We start from the raw sequence: 23165 nt of genomic DNA, 5'->3' as shown, positions 1-23165 counted from the left end.
TTTTTATTAGTGAGTTCTCTTCATCTCATCTGGGACGTAAGACTGCAACAATCGTCTGCAATCTAAATCAGTCTTGAGCAAAGGCTTGTGCCTTCCCCAAGAAAAGTCCTACCTCTACCAGCTCGGTCTTCACTGTCATTCGTCAGGTTATCTAGTTTTTCCTGTTGAAAATATCCGTCCTCAAAAGTATTGTCAGGTTTTATTCATTTATCTGGCAGCGACATTACCTACATGATTGAATCCATTTTCTTATAATAGATCCCGGTATCCTTAAAGAAAATATCATTTGACTCTTTGGTTACACAAACCGCTGTGGGGTTTGGGGTTTTCTTTATCTGGCAATTATGTCTTTCATACACTCGCGACCTTGTTATGCTATTCTTCATCAATATGTTTCATGCCTTGTCATCTTGCTCTTAATTTCACCATCATCTCAATTAATTTATCAAGAAGCTCATAAATTATATATTTAATGATGTTTTCAATCTATTTTGACAGTGGATCTGATTCTCCGTTATTACAAAACACCGCTATAGCTGTAAACGTGTCAACTGCATCCTGTAGCTACAAGTGCAATGTTTTGATAACCTCTCAGGCTTTGGAATATATATAGGTTCTGAACTAAATACTAGTTCATGAGATCGCGTTTGATACCAACTATTCCTCTCAAACTATAACTATCTGGCAAGTTAAAATTCACACCAGATCATCCAACGAGAATAACTAAAAAAAGGCAGTCCAGAATTTGGTGGTGAGGCAGATACACCATAACGTCTGTATGTACTACTTAACTGGATCAGTGTTGATTCTATCAGTTTATGTGCTTACAAACGCCAGTTTGTTAATAACACAGTTTTTTGTGCGGCCTCGTAGGTGACATTTCCAGATCGAAAACTCAAATGGATATGAATCCCGAAGTTTGAAGATACTTCAATTTGATGATGTCTTATTATATATAAAAGCAAAATAAGCTTTGTAATTAACGCCTTATTTGGATGATGCTGACACAACAAATCCGCTGAAATTTCCGTTATAGTATGTCAACGTTGGAACGAGTACAGGCGTGTTGTGTTAAGTGAATGATCAAGACTTTTGCCAACGTTGTATTGCATAGTCTTTAGCGTGTTTGTAATTTGGTGCTTCATTATCTTCGAGCATCAGCGATGTATCTACTCTAATTATCAAATGGTTGTTCGTGTCAAAATCACCTTAATTCATATTCCCAGATGTTTTTCTCTACGTTTCAATGCGTTGTACTCATAGCGTAGTCATCAATGGAATCTCGTCTGTTTCAAAGCATGTGATCCAGTTTTTGTTCATGAGCAAGCGCATGTTTGTACCTTTTAGTGCAGAGTGCATTACCAGTCCTTAGTCAATACTCAGCACACGAAGACTCCCAGGAGATAATATCATGAATGGAGAATAAGTACTGGTTGAGTCTTTGTGGATATAAACATTACTGTGTATGGACACTAATCTATATTCAAGATTGCTATTGTTGCTGAGATGTCTCTCAATGCCAATTATTCTTGATGTCACATTTTCTGGTGTTCCGGGTGAAGGGGATGTCATGATTAGTTAATGCTATTCCCGGCAAAGGACATCTAAGCGGATATGCTGTGATATCCTGTGATCGTCCCATCTGTATTTCTGTCTATGATGTTCACTGATGAAATTGGATGCATTATTGCCCGCACTGACTGGTCCCACGTGTATTTCCAATTGATCAGCACGGTCGTCAGGGTCACACAGTTCACCAATACAAATTTCTTTCTTTTCCAGTTCATCCATCTACTTCCGCATTTTTTCTTCTTCCTGTCTGTGTGGTTTATTCTGACACTTTTGCAGTTAGATATTCAAGGAATGGTGTTATTAGTTCACGTTTGCGGTGTCGCTACGATGACGGTTTGGTTTGACCGTTTTCGTTTTTGGGTTGTGTTTTCTTGCAAATTTCTCAGCTAACTCGTCGCATAATGACTCTATATTCTTTATTGTAATTGTTGCTCCGGTGTGGGTGCAGCACATCCTTGTTGTTGCTCTTGCTCCCTTGTAGCATATACAGGAACGTAGCCTCTAGAAGATTTTTGAGGTTGTGGTACTGGTTGCATCAATTGTTGAGATACTGAATGTATAATAAAATCCCTCCATGATGCGTCACTGTCTTCGCTCTTCCGCCCGCAAATGCATTATACGTTTATACAAAGTGATGCCACTGTTGACAGATACATTGTTTCCTCCCTGTAAACTCCTTGGATACCATTTTAGGCCATTCACTATCTGTGTATTTATTATGTGTCTTTGATTGCATTTTTTTCATGTTGTCTTTACAGTTTTCAGGCCTGTGAAGAGCGACATCAATAGGATCTGTGAAGAGCGCCTGGCCAGCAACTTCATCTCTGTGGGTATCTCTGACTTGTATTCGCGAGGCAGCTCTGGTATCCTGGCAAGTGTGTTTCTCATGTACTCGTGAAGTGCATTTGTGACTGTAACAAGTCTTTCACTTGTATGCAGCCTTTTATACCATTTTCAATCTATTGTTGCTGTTTACAATCGGTTTTACGGCTTCGCTTCCCATGCTCCTCTATGACATCACTGGCAGACAATTTTATATGATTGTTAAATTGACGCATCTAGACTCGCTCGATAGTTTCTCCTACAAATTACAGTCAAAAAACTCTCCGGGTCCTTTGCGATCCGAGTAAACATCTCACTAAATTCATTCCACGTGAGGTCGGCGTTACACCAAGTCTAATAGATGTTTTGAAGACTTGCTCGTCAATGCCACGAAATATCATCAACATGTTGCAGTTGTCTCCAATCACATTAGGCACGTGTGCGTATTGTTGTGTCAAATAAATGACGTCAGCGTTTTGTGTCGGCCTCGTGTAAGTATTTGTGCAGGATTAACTTGGTTCTCACGCACCACATCGTTGTGTACGACAGGATTGGTTTTATTTGCATCCAAAGACGTCAATTGTAGGTGCTTCGTCAATGGTGGTTTAAAAAAAATCGATGGTGGTGTTACCACCGCTTTTCAACAATCTTTCATCACTCAGCGCTTTTTGAAAATATTTTAAAACTTCATAACACGGTTGATCATCAGCGCAATCACATACAACTGATCCCATGTTAACAAAGGTTAAACCATATTCAACAACAGCTGTTTTTTTTCTGATCAAGCAGGGCCAATGACTAGCGCACAAACTGAATTAAGAAACGTGGCTCTATCACCATGCTTGGATGGTTTAGGTGTTACTTGTGCAAAATATCAATGACGGAAAAGTCTTCGATTTTTCTCCAATCTTAACTCCTACCAAAAGCATCTACGAATTATGTTTTTCATATGCCACAAGAGTATTATTAATATGATCATGTCATCATATTGTGTGCGATTTCGCGGCTAAATTTCGGACCTGTAATGGTGAGTAGACGATTTCTCGAATTTGTGTTCGATATGGAGCAAAGAAGTTCACCTTCATCAGTGAAGCTGCAAAGAAGCAGGATTTTAAAACAAAGTTGGCGGAGGTGACATTGCGGCTACATTAACAAAGTTATGAGGAAAACCTTGTAGTAAATAACCGGAGTTAGTCGTACACTCGCGTAATGGTTAGTCGGTCATTACAACGTACATATATTGCTGACGAGGCCTCGGAGTGCTGACATTCCACATCACACTAATGAATAGATTACACGTCCTGCATTGGCAACAGCAGCACGGAACAAGGGAGTAACACGCACGACGGGATTACAGTTAGTGAATGAGATTCGACAAACGAGTGTCACTGCTACGCATACAATGATCTCACAGCTAGCATCGTTACAACCGCTCGGAGACAAGCTTGTTCGGTACCTGTATGTACCTGGAGAGTTGGAAGGCGGACAACAACATCATGGTGCTACCTGGTATGATCCGTGGATGCGTTTACAATTTTGGAGCGGTCTGATACTACAAGATAATCAACACGTCACTTATTGGTATTCTTCCCGGGTGGACCAAAGCCTCCCAGCCGTGCATTTGTGCGAGGTGAATTACAAGTCGTTACAGCAAATGCGAAACATCCACCATGATTTGTGTTAATCACCTTGAAGCACAATCAGTATCAATCACGAGTTGGTTTGCAACAGCAGGATGACCAAATGCAACAATGGTCATTGCATCAGGGAGTTTCCATCGCTTAGTATCAAGCAGAGACAAACTAGCTTTAGTGCATCGATATACACCTATGCGATGTTTCTTTGATCGAATTATATATGCCGTGTGTGCAAAGTAACGTCGTTCTCGAACACATTCTAGGTAGAGTTCGTGTTTGAGATCTTTAAGCACAATCAACTGTGTAACACCTTTGGTCATTTTCATATTCTTGTTGGAGACAGCACCAACCACAATCGAGAAGATTTTGGATCGAAACCCCACACACTTTTCAATTAGTTTACCCGATTGTTCGTCTTTGCACTTGTCAGAGACGTCTTATTTGGCGTTTCTAAACAACGAATGTCCTGCACGATACTCGCTGGTGCCAAATTAATGTACCCAAACTGGTTGTTAGATGTCCGAGTACAAATCAAAGTTGATCTTGCTCATTATAACGTATTAGATTGACTCGAATTCGTGTGCGCATATTTTCAATGGTTTTCCCAATCACAGCATTGTTCATTATCTTGAAAACGTCATTTTCAAAATCATTTGTGCCATTTGTGTCAGTATTCATCTGGAGATACAGAACCAACCAAACTTTTTGGCGACCTCCAAGCACTAAACAAATTTTGGGTACACACATACCCAATTGCAGATACAACTGTAGGTTTCGCACGTGTAATACAGAATTGTATTCGGATCTAAGACTTGGAACCAGTTTGGTACATTCAGTGTATTAGAGCCCTGATTCATCAGTGACCGAGCACTGTTATAGGGACAGCCACGTATAGGGCACAGACAAAGCATCAGGTACCAGCAGATAATCGGTGGTTGTGTGCGTCATGTAAGTGTTCTGTGTATTCTAGATCAGCTTCAAAGAAGTATTAGCGGTCGTTGTTGATCGTATAATCAAGCAAATCTTTTAACGTTCAATGTGCGCAGAATCGAACTACTGTAATCCATCAACGGGAAGTCGTTGCAGATACAGATAGCCACCAATGGTTTTGCTTTCGAATGCAGACAAAACTTTCTTTGTATGTTCGTAATCTTCTGCAGAAATACCCGTACGTGACAGTGCTGAATAAAACGCTTCTTTCGGTGGCAACTGAGTGTCAGCACATTTTCCATAGTCACTTATGTACTCGTATGCATATATACCTTTTCCCGTAAGCAGGTTTCTGTTTGTTGGTTAGTATGGACAAATGACTAAAAAGTCCTCAGCTGTTAAATTGTTCACTAACATGTCCGTGGAGGAATTCTTAATCTATAACGAATCGATAAACTGCAGCTGACACGGGTTAAAAGCGCTTGTATTTTCCATATTGATGAAGAGCACACATTCTGGTGAGTCTGATGGCTTGGTCACTGTTTGCATTCTTATTGGTAATCGTACCCACGCAAGTTATGAAGTACCACGCGCCTTTTTGTCTTGCTGATGTAAATTCTCAACTACAAAAGTTATATGCTTTATGTGGAACATCTATACACATTAGTGTGTGACAGCTCTCACGAACGTTGGAGCCAGGACTTTGCCCTTGATCGTAAAACAAGCATTGCTCTTCCGTGGAAGTAAAAGCTCATTCGCAAATCCAGCAGAGAGTTGATGCAGAGAATCTTTTTCAGCCGTCATAATCATGACTGCAGGTAAATAGAGCTGCTATCGAATCTATTTTCATCTAATTTCAATTAATCTGAGAAGCACCTCAACTGTGTTTGGACCGCTAGCACTATTGACAAGATTAAGAACTGATGGCTGTGTTTTGCCATTGCATTGAACTAAAAGATAACAAAACCCCATGGAATTTGTTCAGCATCTTGCGCTGTCTAATCGATGTTATCATTATCATAGCATTAGCGTCTGCCAGTGAAAGTTCAGACATTAAAATCCGCATAGATGACAAAAAGGGACATTCATATTGTGTTGTACTGCTGTAAGTTTGACAGAAACATAGCAATATAAAATCACAAAAAAACAAATATACAAAGAAGAACGCCAAGACAAACTAGCAACTTTAAATCGTCCAGACTAAAACGCATAACATGCAAACATTTGGTACAAAATTACCCTTTTCTATACTGATACGAGGGTGATTGGGAGTGGAATTCGATGCGAACCCATCTGCCTTTCCACGAGTCCGAACTATTCTAATACTATCTGCTGAACAACCCGGCACATCTCCAAATAATTATTTTCTCTTTTACTTTATAACAAAACAACTTAAGCACTTACAATTTTACCTATTCAGTCGTTTAAAACATAAGCACTTACGCGTAAATGGCGCATCATTACAACACTGCAACACGATAAGCGTCACACACAAATGGACAAAAACTGATCCCTGTCAAGGATCATAGATTGTGTCAGGGCCAGGAAACCAGCCGAAATGTGTACTGCCTGAGGAGAAGAGTACGAGCCCTGTATATTTTTTAAAATTTCAGGCCTGGAGATGGAAAATGAAAATCTGGCCACGGAAATCCAGTCAAATAAGTATCCATCAAAGAGATAGATAAACTCGAAAAGTCAAGACTTATCAATAACATAATTCTCTCCAAAATTCTTTGTGACATTTAGCGCAAAGACATATTGATGGGCACATGAACATTTATAACATCTTTAACGGCACTTAAAGGACTTATCAATTTACATATCTTAGAGGTGTCCACAAATAAATACCAACCTTGACCGATATCTCGTAGGAGAAAAATATGTGATATGTTTAATTGTCCTTATAATATGATTAAAATAGGTCACGTTCAGACAAAAATATTCAAAAAAAAACAATGTGGCTGAAAGTTTGGACATTTTACCTTTTCCTAGTCCCTCACATGCCAAAAGAAGAATTGCAAAACTATACCCATCTCGTTGATGGTGACCACATGTGCAACATACGTACAAAAACAATTGGATGAATTTCAATCTAACGCTTTAGGTGAAAAGAGATATGGACATGAACGTGGCTACTGTACTGTAACAAGATAACCGGGTTAGGTTTCGGATTTACAACAGAACTCTTTTGATGGTGATACAGGTGCAGTGTTTAATGATGAATGACTTTAATGACTTGAATGAGAAAAGACTTATGATTAATACATGCGTTTACAAGATCCAAATATTGGACAAATTACCATAATCGGCACGAACGTAATAATGCAACAAATGAAATTACAAATAAATGACCTTACACAGTGCAAAGACAAAGGTGAATGATTCAGAGAGATTTCATACGAAGAAAAAGGAAATGTTTATTAAATAGTACAAAATGTGGTACTTTACTCATAGCATAATGTATTCAATCAATATTGAAAAAAATGATATATTTTACTCAAATAGTAAAATGATGAAAACAAAGGGACTGATGTAGGAAGTATCTTTACAACCCAAAAAAAAACCCACTGGGTATTACAAATCATAAAATTTGCCCATGGCTAAAATATTACATGTATTGAGTTACACACTCCGTCACCAGTACACTTAGCTACGAGTCACACTGGTCAATCAAGCAACCAGTATTCCGGGTAATCAGCGACCACCATTCAATTCCTGGGTCGATCAAGCAATCAGCGCCCAACAATCGGTCAGCAACCCCCGATAACCTCCTACTCGACCAGCAACACTGTTAACTAAGCTCTACGGCTGATATGGTTCAGCTTTACAGCTGCTATGTTCAATTTCTATGGTAACATCTATAGATGGTACCAGGTCGACACCGATCAGCTATACATCTATGATTATGATTACTCCGATCAGCTTAACAACTGAAGAAGTGCAGGTCTTTAAAGTAGACCGCTCACTGACAAGACGTTCCGTAATGGGTAGATTTAGTCTTACGGTGAGGCATTTATCCACAGACGATGCCGCAATACATTGTATGTGAGCTGGAAGTATTCGGTTATTCCCATCGAAAGCAATTCACACGTGCGGCATATTATGAACCGAACTCACTGTTTCGAAATATTGTACAGTATACATAAATCACCCTCGGGTATCGTTGTAAACATGAAAACGAAACCGGAGTACATGTATTTAATAAATGAAGGATTTATACAATTCCGTGACAATAGGTTCTAACAAATAGGATGGGGATAATGCTGATGTGCTCATTATTTCTTTGCAGATCTTTTAAATTTATAATCATTTCAATTTGAAATCGACAGTTTTCTAATGAGATGGTTTACCTGAAAATTGATTTTAATTGTAGTCACTTTCAAGGTCACACAATGAATTGAAGCTCGTGAAAAATTTCATAACGAGATATGGAAATACCGGTCGGAGGAAAGTGATACCACGATATAAATTTTGGAACGACATCTTTCATTTAGGAAGCATACCTGTCTTTGTGAATATTATTCGGACCTGTATTTGCATTTTTTGGCCTATTCTATTTATTATACTCTCTCCGTCTTTCTCTTTCTTTCTCCATAAGGATGAAGATATCTTAAATGTGTTAAGGACTGTTAACCCTCCAGTATATATGTTTGTAGTCAGTCAGAAGGCGCCATGTGCCAAACGTAACTCCAATCAGTAGGCTTCACGTTTTACCTTCTTATAATTAGTTTTTCACATGATGGACGTAAATTCTCAGTAAATGAACTTACATGACCTGCTGATATTTGAGATACTGTGTCATCCATATAGTATCGTATTGCACAACGCGACAAACGGTACACATTTTAAAGAAGGAAAAACAAAATCATGATTAACTGAGTAATACGATTGTATAAGTAGTGATTTTATCTCTCACCACGATAACAATCATGTCTAAAAACGACGGAGATATCAGGTGATGAGTGTTCACTGCAACACAAAATTAAGTGATTCGAAATTTGTTAGAGGTCAAAAGCAAAGGCCGAAGGAAAGGTCATAGGCTTTTTTTAACCATAATGGTTATACTGTGCTTTAGTGATGCAAATGTTACTTCACCACGAGCATAGCAGATGTTATCTCCATTTTTTCACACAAGCACGAGGCATCTATGCTCACTTTAGCTAAACAGAAAGGTGTCCCTTTGCAAAATTAAACACTAATAAATAAGAGAGGTGATATTGGGCAATTTGTTCAGCAGAATGCTGTAATCAAAGATTGCATCATCCATGACATCTAGGAATAAAATGATGCAATGCGTCATGTATGGCACAATACCAGTTTCAGATTGCATCATTCATTGTTTTGCCTAAAGAGCAAGTTCTGTCCAAACTTAATGATAGATATATTGATAGATCAAAATCAAAGTTGTATTTTAGCCATTTCTGTTTAAATTGAGATCCCTTCCCATTATAACTCTCTTCTCTTCGAGGAAAGGGTCGTAACAGATCTTTAAATAAAGAGTCAATCAACAATTATAGACATCATTTTCGTTCTCATTGACGCAGAATTAGTAAAGTTTGACTATAAAGTTTGGCGTTTGCGTTAATATAATCATGGCGCTACCCACTTTACCAAAGCAATCATCGGCTGTAGAGGTACTTGAAAATGTCGAACTGTATCCTATCTTGACATTTTGACATTCATTGTTTATGATAGAAGAGTGTATTATATTGAATGTTACTGAACTTGTTCAAAGTTTATAGAAAGTCTGCCCTATGCGTCGTGCTATCTGAGAGGATGTAGTCTGTTTCAGGTTAAACTTTTTGCAGCTAAATAAACTTGCTGAATTTAATTTTTATCTTGTACACATTAAACGATGAGAAACTATAAGAAACGTTCGAGCTTTTAAAATCCAGTCGGGTTATTCTTGTCGTAGACAGTCATTTTCTGAACATGGATACTATAATATTAATTTCGCATAGTGGTTCTTGTGAAAGAAGAGTTCAATGGTTTAAATGGTTTAAATTGTGTGCTAAGTTTGATGTTGTTAGTCTAGGGTGTCAGAAATTATGTATTATTTTCTTGCATGATGAAAAACAACCCAATCACGTGCTCGTATTGCATACCTTTGTCAATGGCATCCCCTTAGATAAGAAGAAAATCAGTGACTTTCGAGGTCAAAAAGTTAAAGGTTCAGGTCATTGGGGGTATACAAATACATTTATTTCAAAAGAATTTATTTCACACACAATGACATTAGTTCTATACCACATAAATGGACTGACAAGTAAGGCTTGTGCACATATATTTTAATTTATGACCATGTACCTTAACCTCAGTTTGTGCACGATTTACTTGATTATTAGGAAATAAACCTATTGATTTTGCGGAGAGAGAGAGAGAGAGAGAGAGAGAGAAAGAGAGACAGTCAGAGAGAGAGAGAGAGTCAGACATACAGAAAGAAAGAAGCAGCGGACTTCAATTGCATGAAATAGTATTTAATTTATAAAGAGAGTTTAATAATTTCCAGTTTTGACTAGTCTTGGTGAGCAACGTTCGACATTATTCATCGAGTGGGCAGCACATTCAAGCCACTTAAATGGGGGCCTAAGGGCCCCAAAAAGCAGCGGTAGCCAGGTAGCGGCGTCGATAAAGAAAATTTAACGACGAGCTACGCGTCATTTACTTGTCATAGCGGACGCCATTTGATGCTAGGACCTCAAATTCGACGGACAAGAAACCGACGCCATAGCTGCTTTAACCGCACTTGACGTTCACAATTAGAACTTGCGACACCCCCAAGAAATATATGGCAGAGCGGTCATGCAGCCTCGGCGACGACTTGCAGCCACAGCTAGCAAAATAGGATCGAACATCAGCAAGATATATAAACCATTCTCTACACCTGGTCAGCGCTTACCAATTTTTACTGCGGAGGGACGAGGCCGCTGATCTGATCAACATAGAGCAGTGAGATCACCGCTAACAATCGAAGTCTATCGGAGCCAGTCTGGGGATAATTCGGTACAGCGCAATGTGTCTAATAGGGAGCGGGACTCGAGGCATCGATCATTACTACAACCACATAACTGAGTTCGGAGACGATATAAGTCCATTGTTTTAAGGAAATCACACGCTCAACCAGGTCGGGGGCCTGAAAACCCTGTTCGGTTTCGAAATAGATGCGCCGTACCGGGTCTTAGTAATCGACTGAAAACACCTATAAATGCTAAGGCTACGGGTAGACAACCCAGTGCATCACTGTCACTTTATCCGATATTTCACTTTGATGTCAGTAAGAATAGCGAAGAAACGTTCGGGTCAAATTCAGATATTGAAATCACATGGACACGTGGGCAGGCTCCAGGAGCTGTTGATTTGTATGGTTACTCGTTAATTGTATCTGACAGATTCTTAACGATATATTCTACCAAGGGCAGGATGAGCGTCCAAGTCTAAATACTAAGTGTGAAGTGCTTTCCACTTTGTACTTGGGTTATAGCTTTATCAAAGAAGCGATGGAATGTATTGAGTTTCTGAACAAGAATGACTACCAGGTGTTAGGTCCTCTGCACTTGAAATGCTTTGCTCTTAACAATTTTATCAAACAAGCGGGCGGAACGTATTGATCCCCCTAACAAGCGACGGAATGACCACATTACAAATTTTATCCGGCAGAAGGAAAAACAATAATACAGAATGAAATACATTATACACAAACTGATATTATCGCCTGGACAAATTCAAAAATTAACATAACATATTATTAAACGACAGTCTGCTTTGCTGAAGATAGATTTCGGAACTCCGGGTACTGACAATTTGCCACAAAACTAATGCTGAAACAGCGCCAAATCAATAAAATAGGACTGCAAAAACCTTTTATTTTAAATTTATTACCGGCGCAAGTTACTGCAGCATCCATACCGCACGCGATTCGTGGTGGTTTTATGGGACCGGCACTGGCAACTATTGAAACAACGGTAGTACCCAAATTGCTGCCAGTTCTAGGCACCCTGGGGATAGATGCTGCCTCAGGGGCCATATCCGGTGCCAAATGAAGGCTGTTTCTGGTAACGATATCAAACAATTAGTGTAAAATTTAAAGTATTTCAATTTTGTCCAACGATCATATATTAAAAACGCCTAAAAAACACGAAGAAATTTTAAAAATGAAAAATGAAAAACCAGAAAGCGATCCAAAGTGAATTCATGGGTCATTTGCAAGCAGGAATAGCGGGAAGTCCACTTCCCAATCTGTTGGGAATAGGACGTGGGAAGGGACTAATGCTACATGGTACCAGGAGATAGATTGTTCGGTAGTCCATCCACTAAACAACTTTGAGATTCTAGATAAACGGAAAGATATAAACTGATTTCAAAAAGTTTTCTAAAGATGAGCTCTGAATTCAAAGAATCCTACCGCTAGCGATCCAGTCACTTCGCTCTCTCTCAGCTGCAGCAAACAGTGTAATAAATATCCAAACTTTTCAACGACGGACCTGGCACTCATTAAGTAGCCCTTTATAAAATCAACTTTTTTGATTTGTTTGGGCTACCACCGAGTGATATTATCAAATAATAGGTGCAAGCGCCCCAAAAATACAAACAAATAAGTTATTTGTCTAATTAACTACAGCCATTTGGAACTGCAGCTTGTGGATATTACTGCGTTATGTTTATCAAACAAATGTCAGGAATACAAGAACAGAGTGCAATGCACTCTGCGGGTGATACAATTTGCGCCTAAACCAAGATTGGGAAATGACAAAATTGCAATTCTGTTTAACAAGCAAATATAAAAATGACTACGTACTGCCAGAAATGCAGAAGAAAACGGCAGGTAAATGCAATTGAAATCACGAAAACTACCAAATATAACAGACTAATTCTAAAAAGTATTTGTGTTGTCCGTGGCAGAGAAAAAGAGTATGTTTTTCGAACGTGTCGTCTCATTATTACCTGGAGATCAGGACTGCCAAGAATTTTAATACCATTTTAGTCTATGAATAAATTATAAAAAATGGAATGCCAATTTCCAAGCAAATTGTGTAAATGTGAAGCTGACTATGATTTCTGTATTGAGCAGGATAAAATAGTAACTTATCTTCAGTGTTGTAATCAACCAACTGTAATCGGATCCGGCTTAGAGATTCACAAGTTAATTGGCAAATTACCGACACCCAGCAAGGAATGGACCTTGCCATTTCACAGGTATACAGGGCCTTGGAATCCATTCGATGAGCAACGTGATAAAAATTATAATCCTATCCCTGGGGAGGAGCCCTAGAAAACAGGTCGATGCAATCGCAATGCTCCATGACATATGTTACCGTGACGAAGAAAACGATATATCTGGTTGCGACCATATTATGCTTGATGAGCTATGTAATATAAGACCTAAGGGAATATGAGAGCGAATCGATCGTAACCTAGTCCAAGATATTATTGGAGCTAAATATAAACTCGGACTCGTAGAGTCTAGGCTCGGTAAAAATGCAGTTTATTGACAATGGCGTGCAGCGCGCTCTAGCATATGAACTTCACAGACCTAAAAATACGAAATTTCCTCGACAAAAAAAAATCGAAATTCAGCTGATGACGTATGGGCAATAGATCTAGTTGATATGTCAAATATTGATAAGCACAGTGACAATAACATATACCTGATGAATGTAGTTGATATTTATAGCAAATGCGCGTTTAGTGTTCCTGTTACAGATAAAACAGATAAAGTTATAACTAATGCGATGCGAGATATTTTTGTTAGCACAGAAAGAAAAGCGAATAGGGTATGGACAGATCACGAAGCATAGTTTTCTAATATGCAATTCAAGCAGTTTCTAGCACAAAATGAGATCACAAATACATCACTGGGAATGAAAGGAAACGTTTCATCGTCGAGAGATTAAATCGTACGCTAAATCTAAAGATCTACAAGCAACTAACAGCTAAAACCACTAACAAGTACGTTGACAATCTGCCAAAGATTCTGTCTGATTACAATAACACAAGAACCAAAACACTTGGAATGTCGCTAAATGAAGATGTGAATAACTTAATACTGGTGTATCGATGACACAAGACTAGCGCGGGTGATAGAGTTAGAATTTCGATAGTGAAGAAAACTTTTGAAAAAGGATTCACTTCAGACTGGTCCTAGGAAGTATTCGTTGGGGATACAATTTTAACAACAATATATGTAACTTACAAGCTGAAATATTCAGCTGGAGAAGAAATTATTAGAAGTTTCTATGAAGAGGAACTACAGCGGACAGAGCAAGATATATTTATCATCAAGCGAGTGATAACAAGGGAAAGGTAAGCATAGTTTGGATAAATGGAGAGGTTACGGTGATAGTTTTAATAGTTGGATACCAACTAGTCAAAGCAAAAGTCTTTGATTAAATAGTGGGGTATATAACACTCTGCAATCCAAACCAGTCGTCGTAGATCTTTTCGTATTTCAAAAGAATAGACTACCACTTTACTTGCCTACACCACGATATCAAATATTTTGTTCCTGTTGTTGTTAGTGCGCACTCTCCTATCAACTTAAAAATCTTAAGAAATAGAAAATCAAATTTGATATTTTCTCGACGGCTATAAACTTCTAACTGTCCACGGTTCGTAAATGACTTTAATAACTCCCTGTATATCTGATTCTCAGAGACAGTTAAATTAAACTTTTTTATTTTCTTAGCCAGGTGATATTTTACATTGTACGGTGATTTTGCTGCTACATAAATTTGTTCATCTTCTTGCACTTTACCTGGTTCATCTTCTTCTTAACAGAAACATGGCTAAAAACATCAGGCGATGAGCCCAAGTGTGCGGATCTAACACCCAGTGGTTACTCCATCAAGTCGTTCCCCTGTAATTTTCCCGGAGGTGGAATTGGTGTCATCACAAAGAACTCCATGATAAAACGCCTTAACTACACCGCAACATTCAGTTTCGTCCACACATCGTTTAAACTAGTCCAAACCACTCTCACACTGGAGCAAGGGTCAGTCCATTTTTGTCTGCCTATACAGCCCTCCTCCTAGTAGAAAAAAACAAGCTGGCTGACTATCTTTTTGGAGCAGTTTCTTAATCTCCTGGACTATGAAAATTCGATAGGCGGCAACCTGATTATTCTTGGAGATTTTAACTGTCGCTTTGACTGTCCCGGAAACTCAGATACATCAAAACTCATAGATTCCATTAATGTCTTCAACCTCAAGTAGTCAGTTCACCAACCCACCCATAAACATGGTCACATTTTAGACTGGATGATAACATTCTACGGTCCTCCCTGGTATCCCATGACTTTGCATCAGATCACCTCTGCATTATATGCCGTCTTGACGTATCAGTCCCTAACACATCATCTTTATCTGCTACTAAGAGAAACCTCCGTATGATAAATATAACCAAACTAATGCACGACATCAAAGCTAACCTAACAACTTGCTTACCTCCTACCGCAGAACAACTCGAAAATTGTCTGCGTTCATTACTTGACAAACATGCCCCAGCTACCAAGTGCATAATATCAATTAAAAAGTGTTCTCCATGGTATAGCAGTGTTAGGGACCAGCTTAGCACTGCCAAAAGAGACCGCCGTAAAGCTGAGAGCCTCTGGCCTTCCACCAGACTCACTATTCATAAGCAAATCTATCAAGTCGCAAAAAAGAATATCACAAATATAGTCCATGCAGCGAAATCAGCCCACTTCACTACTAAGATCATGGAAAGATGTAGCTGCTAAGAGCTCTTCGAGATTAAAAACAAGCTAATGTCAAGGAACAAATCAACACCACTTCCAACTACCTTCTCTCCAGTCGACTTTCCGGACATGTTTCCAAATTTTTTCCGCCCAGTTTCTAATCTCCCATTCATATCAAAAATCTTAGAAAAGGTTGTTCTGTCCCAGCTTGTATCTCATCTAAATTCAAACAGTCTTTTGAGCAAAGTACAATCTGCATATGGCCCTTACCACAGTACTGAAACTACTCTTCTAAAAGTAGTTAATGACATTCTCTCTGCGTTGGATAGCGGAAAGATTACAGTCCTCACCCTCCTTGATTTCACTGCAGCATTTGACACAATATACCATGATATATTACTTCACCGTCTCCAGCATGTATTTGGCTTTCATGATACAGCCTTACTATGGTTCAAGTCCTACTTGGTCAACAGGACACAAATTGTATCTGCAAATGAAATACACTCCAGCCCAGTTGATCTATGTTGTGGTTTTTCCACTGGGGTCTGTTCTTGGACCTGTTTTCTTCATTGTGTGCATTCAGTCGCTCTCAAGTGTCATAGATCATCGTCCAGTGTCTCACCAATTGTACGCTGATGACACCCAAATATACAAATCTAGCCACCCAACTGAAGTTGATGCTACCATCCAAGGTGTAGAGAGGTGCAGATGAATGATGACAAAACTAAGGCCATTCTGATCACAAGAAAAAGACTTTCTCATTTACATCCTTTACATCAAACAATAAATGTCAGCAACGCTAACATTAAATTCACACACTCAGTACAAAACATAGGTGTTACTCGCGAAAGTACTCTCACATTGCACCAACATGTCATGAATATATGCAAGGCTGCATATCTTGAGCTGAGACGCATCAGCTCAATTCGTAAATATATTTCAGTTGATGCCACTAAAAGACTTGTGTGTTCAATAGTACTTTTAAGACTAGACTATTGTAACTCAATTCTGTCTGGTTCATCTCAATATCTACTCCAGAAACTTCAAAAAGTTCAAAACACAGCTGCAAGGATCATACTTAGAGTACCACGATCAGATCACACCTCCCAGCTGCTCTGAACCCTAAACTGGCTATCCATTCGATCCAGAATCAAACACAAAAATTTGTTCTCTGTGCTACGTTTCACTGTCGGACACTAGTCCAACATACCTATCCGACCTCACCCATGTGTACGCACCAGCAAGATAATCCCGCTCCTTTTGTGACAATCGTATACTCAGTATTCCCACTATGAAAACAAAATCATATGGACAGCATTCTTTTGCATACCAGGGCCCAGCAGCGTGGAATTAATTGCCCACTGAACTTAAACACAAAGACACAGTGATCACATTCACGAGGGCTGTCAAAACTCACTTATTTCGACTGCAAGAACAAACTTAAAGACCTAATAATGTTTCCTACCATAAATGTTCTCAGCATGTTTTTTAATTTTTTTTTAATGTTTTTCTAATTTCATGGCGTTTGTTTTTGTAATAATATTATTATATGTTTTTTTTAATCCTATATGTCTTGTCTAATGTAAAGCGCTGAGAGCTTCTAAAGATTAGGCGGTATACAAAGTTCTCGTTATTATTATTATTATTATCTGCAAATTTATTCTCATTGACAGGGAATACATATTTTTTAGATCAAACATGAGATGTTTTACATGCAGACTGTTAATAGTATTGGAATTTGCCGATTTCTGATGCGCTGCAGTATTTAGATTCTTAGCAACCTGATATTTTACATGCTGACTGTCGGTATTGGAATTTGCCAAATTCTGATGTTCAGTATCACGATCGATATCAGTGTAAAAATCTAACAGTCTTGTCGCAAACAAGAAATTTGTTCGAGACATCTTATGCATAAGACTTTTATCTAATTACTGTAATAAAATGCCGGAAGAAATAAAAAGAATCGTCAGAGCTAAAATCTTAAATATGATCTTCGTATTCTACGCTGTCAAGCTGTTTATGGGTAATCAAAAAAACAGAAAAACTATACGAATTTTCTCGTTGAATACCATCCTCATTTGGTGTTTGATGTGCTACTGACAGATTCTGAGGTATCAGAGCTTGAGAAATATTAAAAAAATATTTGTTAGATATGACAGGAACACAATTGTGAAATGGGCTCACTTTTGTTTGCCAAGGAATGATCTACAAATAGTCTAAAAAGTGATCTCTGAACAGCTCTGCTATTTCAATTTTGTATTAATTTTTTAAATATGAACATATTTCTTACTGGAACTAATCTTATAAATCCCTTTCAGCTGGAAGAGGCTGGAAGAAATACGTTTCATGGTGATTTTAATGTGATAGCTCGCTTTGAAGTAGAAAGAGAAAAATAATTTGATTTTGTTAAGCAGCATATAACTTCATCACATGATGAAATACGGAATGATCCTAGTTGAATACGACAAAGAAACATTAAACAAATGCTGACTGGTTGCTAAGGAACCTTATCGACGAGATCGATTACATCATGATATCACTCGCTAAGACAGCAAAAATTAAACCCCTAATAGTAAAACAAGAAACATATTTTACTGCAGCAGAAATATGCCATATTTGTGAGGGGGAGATTTTGCCTCAAGATCGATAAAAGATCACTGTCATATTAATGGAAAGTATCTTGGTCCAGCACATGATATATTTTATTTAAAATATATCGTACCAGATTTCGTTCCTGTTATATTTCATAATTGTTGAGGATATAATTATAGTTGAAGCAATCGATAATAAAGATATAATAAACCGCGTAAAAAGTAATAACAATAAAATGAAGTGCATCACAAACAACACTGAAAAGAACATGTCTGTGACACTAGGCAAGTTGAGATTTATTGATAGTCTTTAGTTTGTGGCAGCATGTCTAGAAGAGTTAGTAAAAGGCTGCAGTAAATTTGATAATTTGACTGAACATGTTGTTGGCAAGGCAAGTATTCTGACACAAAAAGGAATTTTTCTCTACGAGTATCTTGATAATTGGGATAAATTTGTTGAAAGGTATCTACCTGACAAAGATACGTTTATTCTAGGTGAATTCTTGCGGGTATGATGATAATTATGCTTATACACGATTGATTTGGGATTTGTTTGGCTGTAAAAAGTTACGAGATTATCAAGATTTATATCTTATCACAGACTTGCTGTTGCTCGCGCATATATTTGTCACAAAATATCCATAGACTCGACCTATAATGAACGTGCTTTCCATACACTGTACAATGCCTCTCATTTCGCATATTCATTTCGACGAAATTCATCAAGACATCTTTTGTAGGTAGCAAATATCACACAAGATAAAATATTGAAGAATGGTCAATGACATAACCTTTTAAAGAGTGGATGTTAGGACCTATGTCTTTACGTAACATATAATACTATTACGATATGTTTTGCAAGCTATCCGTCCATTTTTTATGCCCAATTCATCAGAATCGGCTTGACGAAATTTGATTTACTTTGTCAACTTTTGGAATGGATCCCAAATAACAGGGGTATTATGTGTATCTATTATGTGTCTTTAACTTTTGGTTCATGACTATAGGTTGCAATGAGCTATACATATGCTGTTGACAAGTTCTAAAGTCAGTCTTAATATTAGATCTATTTATAAGTTTGGATGATTTAGTAGTGTGGGTTCTATTGCGACATGGAATTGTATCGTGAAATACGTCACGTGGGGTTATTGCGACTTAGATATGTGTATATGAGGTCAAAATAGTGGACAACTAATTAATTCCAATTTCCAATGTTCTTGTTTTAAAGTTGGTTTGCACATGTATTTAATATTGTGTTTACATAAAATTGTAGTTTGAGAAAGATAATTTGATAGGATTTTTCATTGGAATTACACGGTGTTCACTGACCCTGGACTAAAAACATGTAAGGATTTTTGTAAATTCATTCAAAGAAGTTTTGGACAATGCCGTTGTAATACACCAAGACTGTTGGCACTTCAGTTTGATCTAGGATATTGGTACATCAGCACATACGTGACATGGAACGCATTCGGAACACAATTCGCTTGGACTTTGCGGGAATAATTTGGATTTAATTCATAAAACTGTAAATTCCTCCGACTGTTTCATTTTGTATCTTAAAGAATTAAATTATTTGTTACATTTTACGAACCCTGTTGGTTTTATTTCTTTCTGTTACATTGCTTAATACTAAAATGATCGAAATATGGCGTTGATATTAAAATTCTCAATGTAGGGGTTCACGCATAGCAAAAGAGGTCTACGACTTTTCCAAGGACAATTCCTGTTTACTACTGCCGGTATCTAAAAATATTGCTTTAAAGCACACAGTATTAAATAGTGAACCGCTCCGGTGGCTTAGTGATAAGAGCGTCCGCCTCGGATGCGGGAGGTCGTGGGTTCGATCCCCGACCGAGTCATACCAAAGACTTACAAAAATGGTACTAGCAGCTGCCTCGCTTCGCACTCAGCATTAAGAGGTTAGTGTTAGGACTGGTCGGCTTGGTGTCAGAATAATGTGACTGGGTGGCACATCATGCTACATGTCTGTGGCATGATGCCCCAGTGCTAGATCACAATAAACTGCCACATTGTAGACAACGCAGCAATATGACTGAAAAATTGTTAAAGCAATATCACTTAAAAATTGTTAAAGCTACGTTAAAAATCTAAATCACATCAAATCACATCACAAATCACATTAAATAGCGATCTATGTCAAAATCATTTTAAGAGTGAACTGCTGTGTCCTAACTTATTGCAAGGGTCGAAAATTCCCACTCCACTGCACCCCCTGAAAATACTCAAAGAAGGGTCTATGTCGAAACTCTTTAAAGAGGCGATGTAAAGATCCATATATATATATATATATATATATATATATATATATATATATATATATATATATATATATATATATATATTATATATATATATATATATATATATATATATATATATATATATATATATATATATATATATATATATATATATATATCACACTCATCCTTCTATGTAGCCTTCCCCACCCCCACAATTTCCCGAAGTCGATAAAGGAATTCTACATGAAATTTGTCTGCTGAAGGTAGATATCCCTATATTTTAACCGTCAAACAGGGAATTAAAGACAACCTTCTCTATTTAGGGGTTCTGGACTCGCAAATATTTACTACGGTTTAATAATGTTTTCATCTGTACAGACCCTCCTATTTATACGATTGCTGTCGACAAACTCCTGTCAGTACTTCATTTGGGAGTCACGTATATCTCTGCACGAACCCTCCATCCATGTCAAAGTCACTTTAAGGTAAAGTGCATACCTCACATATGGACTAAGAGGTAATTGTCACGGAATAAGGCAAGAAAATAATTTGGCATGCCTTAAGAACAATTTGGTTAATTGACTTCATAGACGCATACAGCACTGCCTATGCTGGTTCGTTGTTGTTGTTGTTGTTGTTTAGTTTTGTGACTTAACAATACATGCATCTCTTCGTAGGTCGCTCACGGTGAGATGCTCCTATACCAGGGTGTGCACGGGTACTTTACCCCTGGTTGTGTGCATTTTATTTTCTGTATTTATAGTTTTCTCTATTTTTAAGCGGTTTATTGTTCTATGAGACACAGCGATCGCTTGGATCCTGTATGAGAGTGTCAACACTCTTACTTCCAGCTACAGACATCGGGGTAAGTGTTAAATTTTATCCGAATCCAGTCTGTAAGATTATTTTTATTGGTTAATTTCCTTCCTTCAATTTGCTGCCTTTATTTGTCATTCTGCCGATTTCATTCACCAGAAAAACTGTCCGTATGATACAATTCATCTCTAAGGGCTTTATTTGACATAAAGCAATTTACTAAACTATATTTATGGATTTATCCTCTGTATTTTGTTTATTCCTTATTATGACCAGCTTAATTTATTTATAGCTGTCTGTATGTATGTATGGATGAATAAACTGATAGATCGGCTAGAATAACCAGGATGGTGAGACTATTATCCGTAGTGTAGCAGTCAAGCCATTTCAACCGACATTGTATCTATGTCATGGTGGGAATTGTTGAATATGACGTATAATTCTGGAGAAGGACGAGGAATTATGACGTAATTTCTCAACTTCTGAATAAGGATCATTACCTTGTGTAATATATACAAGGACACATAGTTGTGAACCATACTTAATTTACTTTGTGGCATATGGTTGTGTGAACCATGCTTACATTTTCACTATTTTCATATGGATGTGTGAACCGTACATAGTGTTCATTGGTATCATATTGTTGTGTGAACCATTCTTATTTTATTTTGCATCCTTCGATCTGTGAATCGTACACATGGTTATTCATTTGTATCAACTGATTCTGTATATTTTTTCCATTGCGCATATTGTATATATGATACCAATACTCATATTCTTGTTATACATATGTGAATATATAACATGTTTAGTGTGGTAGTAGTAGTATATTATATGTAGAGGGTAGGTCTTCGAGTAAATTTGCGTATGTATTGTAGTGAACATTTATTTATTTTATATTTTTGTTTTATAAACTTTCATACTCTCGCATTGGGTTGCGTTATCATTCAATCCATGCATCCATTCGGTTTCAATCTTGTTACAGTAATCTCCTTATTGGCTTTATCATACCTACCAAATACATGAGTTCCATTTTTCTCGAAATCGGCTGGACGAATATTACTTACACTTTTCCCACTGATGTAACAGGCCTTAACAAGAAACTTTCCAAGAGGCGTTCAGTGAGAATCCTCTACGTACGGGATTACTTAATATAAACTGTTGAAAGAATTATTCAACTTTGTACATGTTTGTCATATCCGGTATCCGTACGCTACCCTTCATTTCACTGCTCCTCTCGACGAAATTAGACAAGAGTTATGTCGCGTGTGCAAAATATCCCTGCAGATAACATTTTAAACCTATTCGCATTGTTCGTGTTTTTGTACCAGGTACCCATAAGATGCCCCTTATTTCGCTGACTCCGCGGGACGAAATCCGTGGGTTGACTTTATCCCTAGAGACAAAATGTCAAAGAAGGGCCCATGCCAAACATTTTAAAGAGTGGAAGTAATGGCCAAACTATATAGGTGAGACATAATCTTGTTAAGGCTTGTGTTGTACAAGAACCACTTTATCTAGCAGCGGATTTATCAAAATTAGCTCGACAACTTTTGTTTACACTTTTCCAACTGTTGGAACAAATCCCTAACTAGGCACTGTTCAAGAGGCATTGAAATCAATATCCTCTAAATACGTATTCATTTAGAACTAACTAGTCATACAACCTATCCACATTGTGTTTTTTTTCATACCCGGTATCCATAGGGTGCCTCTATTTCGCTAATTCCTCTCGACGAAATTCTTCAGGATTTCCTTCGTGGGTGGACTCTTATCCATTAGAGATACAATATCAAAGAAATGTCCATGTCAAAACTCATTAAATAGAGTACGTAACTGT

The sequence above is a fragment of the Sinohyriopsis cumingii genome, chromosome 16 (genome assembly GCF_028554795.1).
Source record: "Sinohyriopsis cumingii isolate HCF-2022 chromosome 16, ASM2855479v2, whole genome shotgun sequence".
Lineage (NCBI taxonomy): Eukaryota > Metazoa > Mollusca > Bivalvia > Unionida > Unionidae > Sinohyriopsis > Sinohyriopsis cumingii.
Note: the sequence above shows the minus strand (reverse complement) of the source record.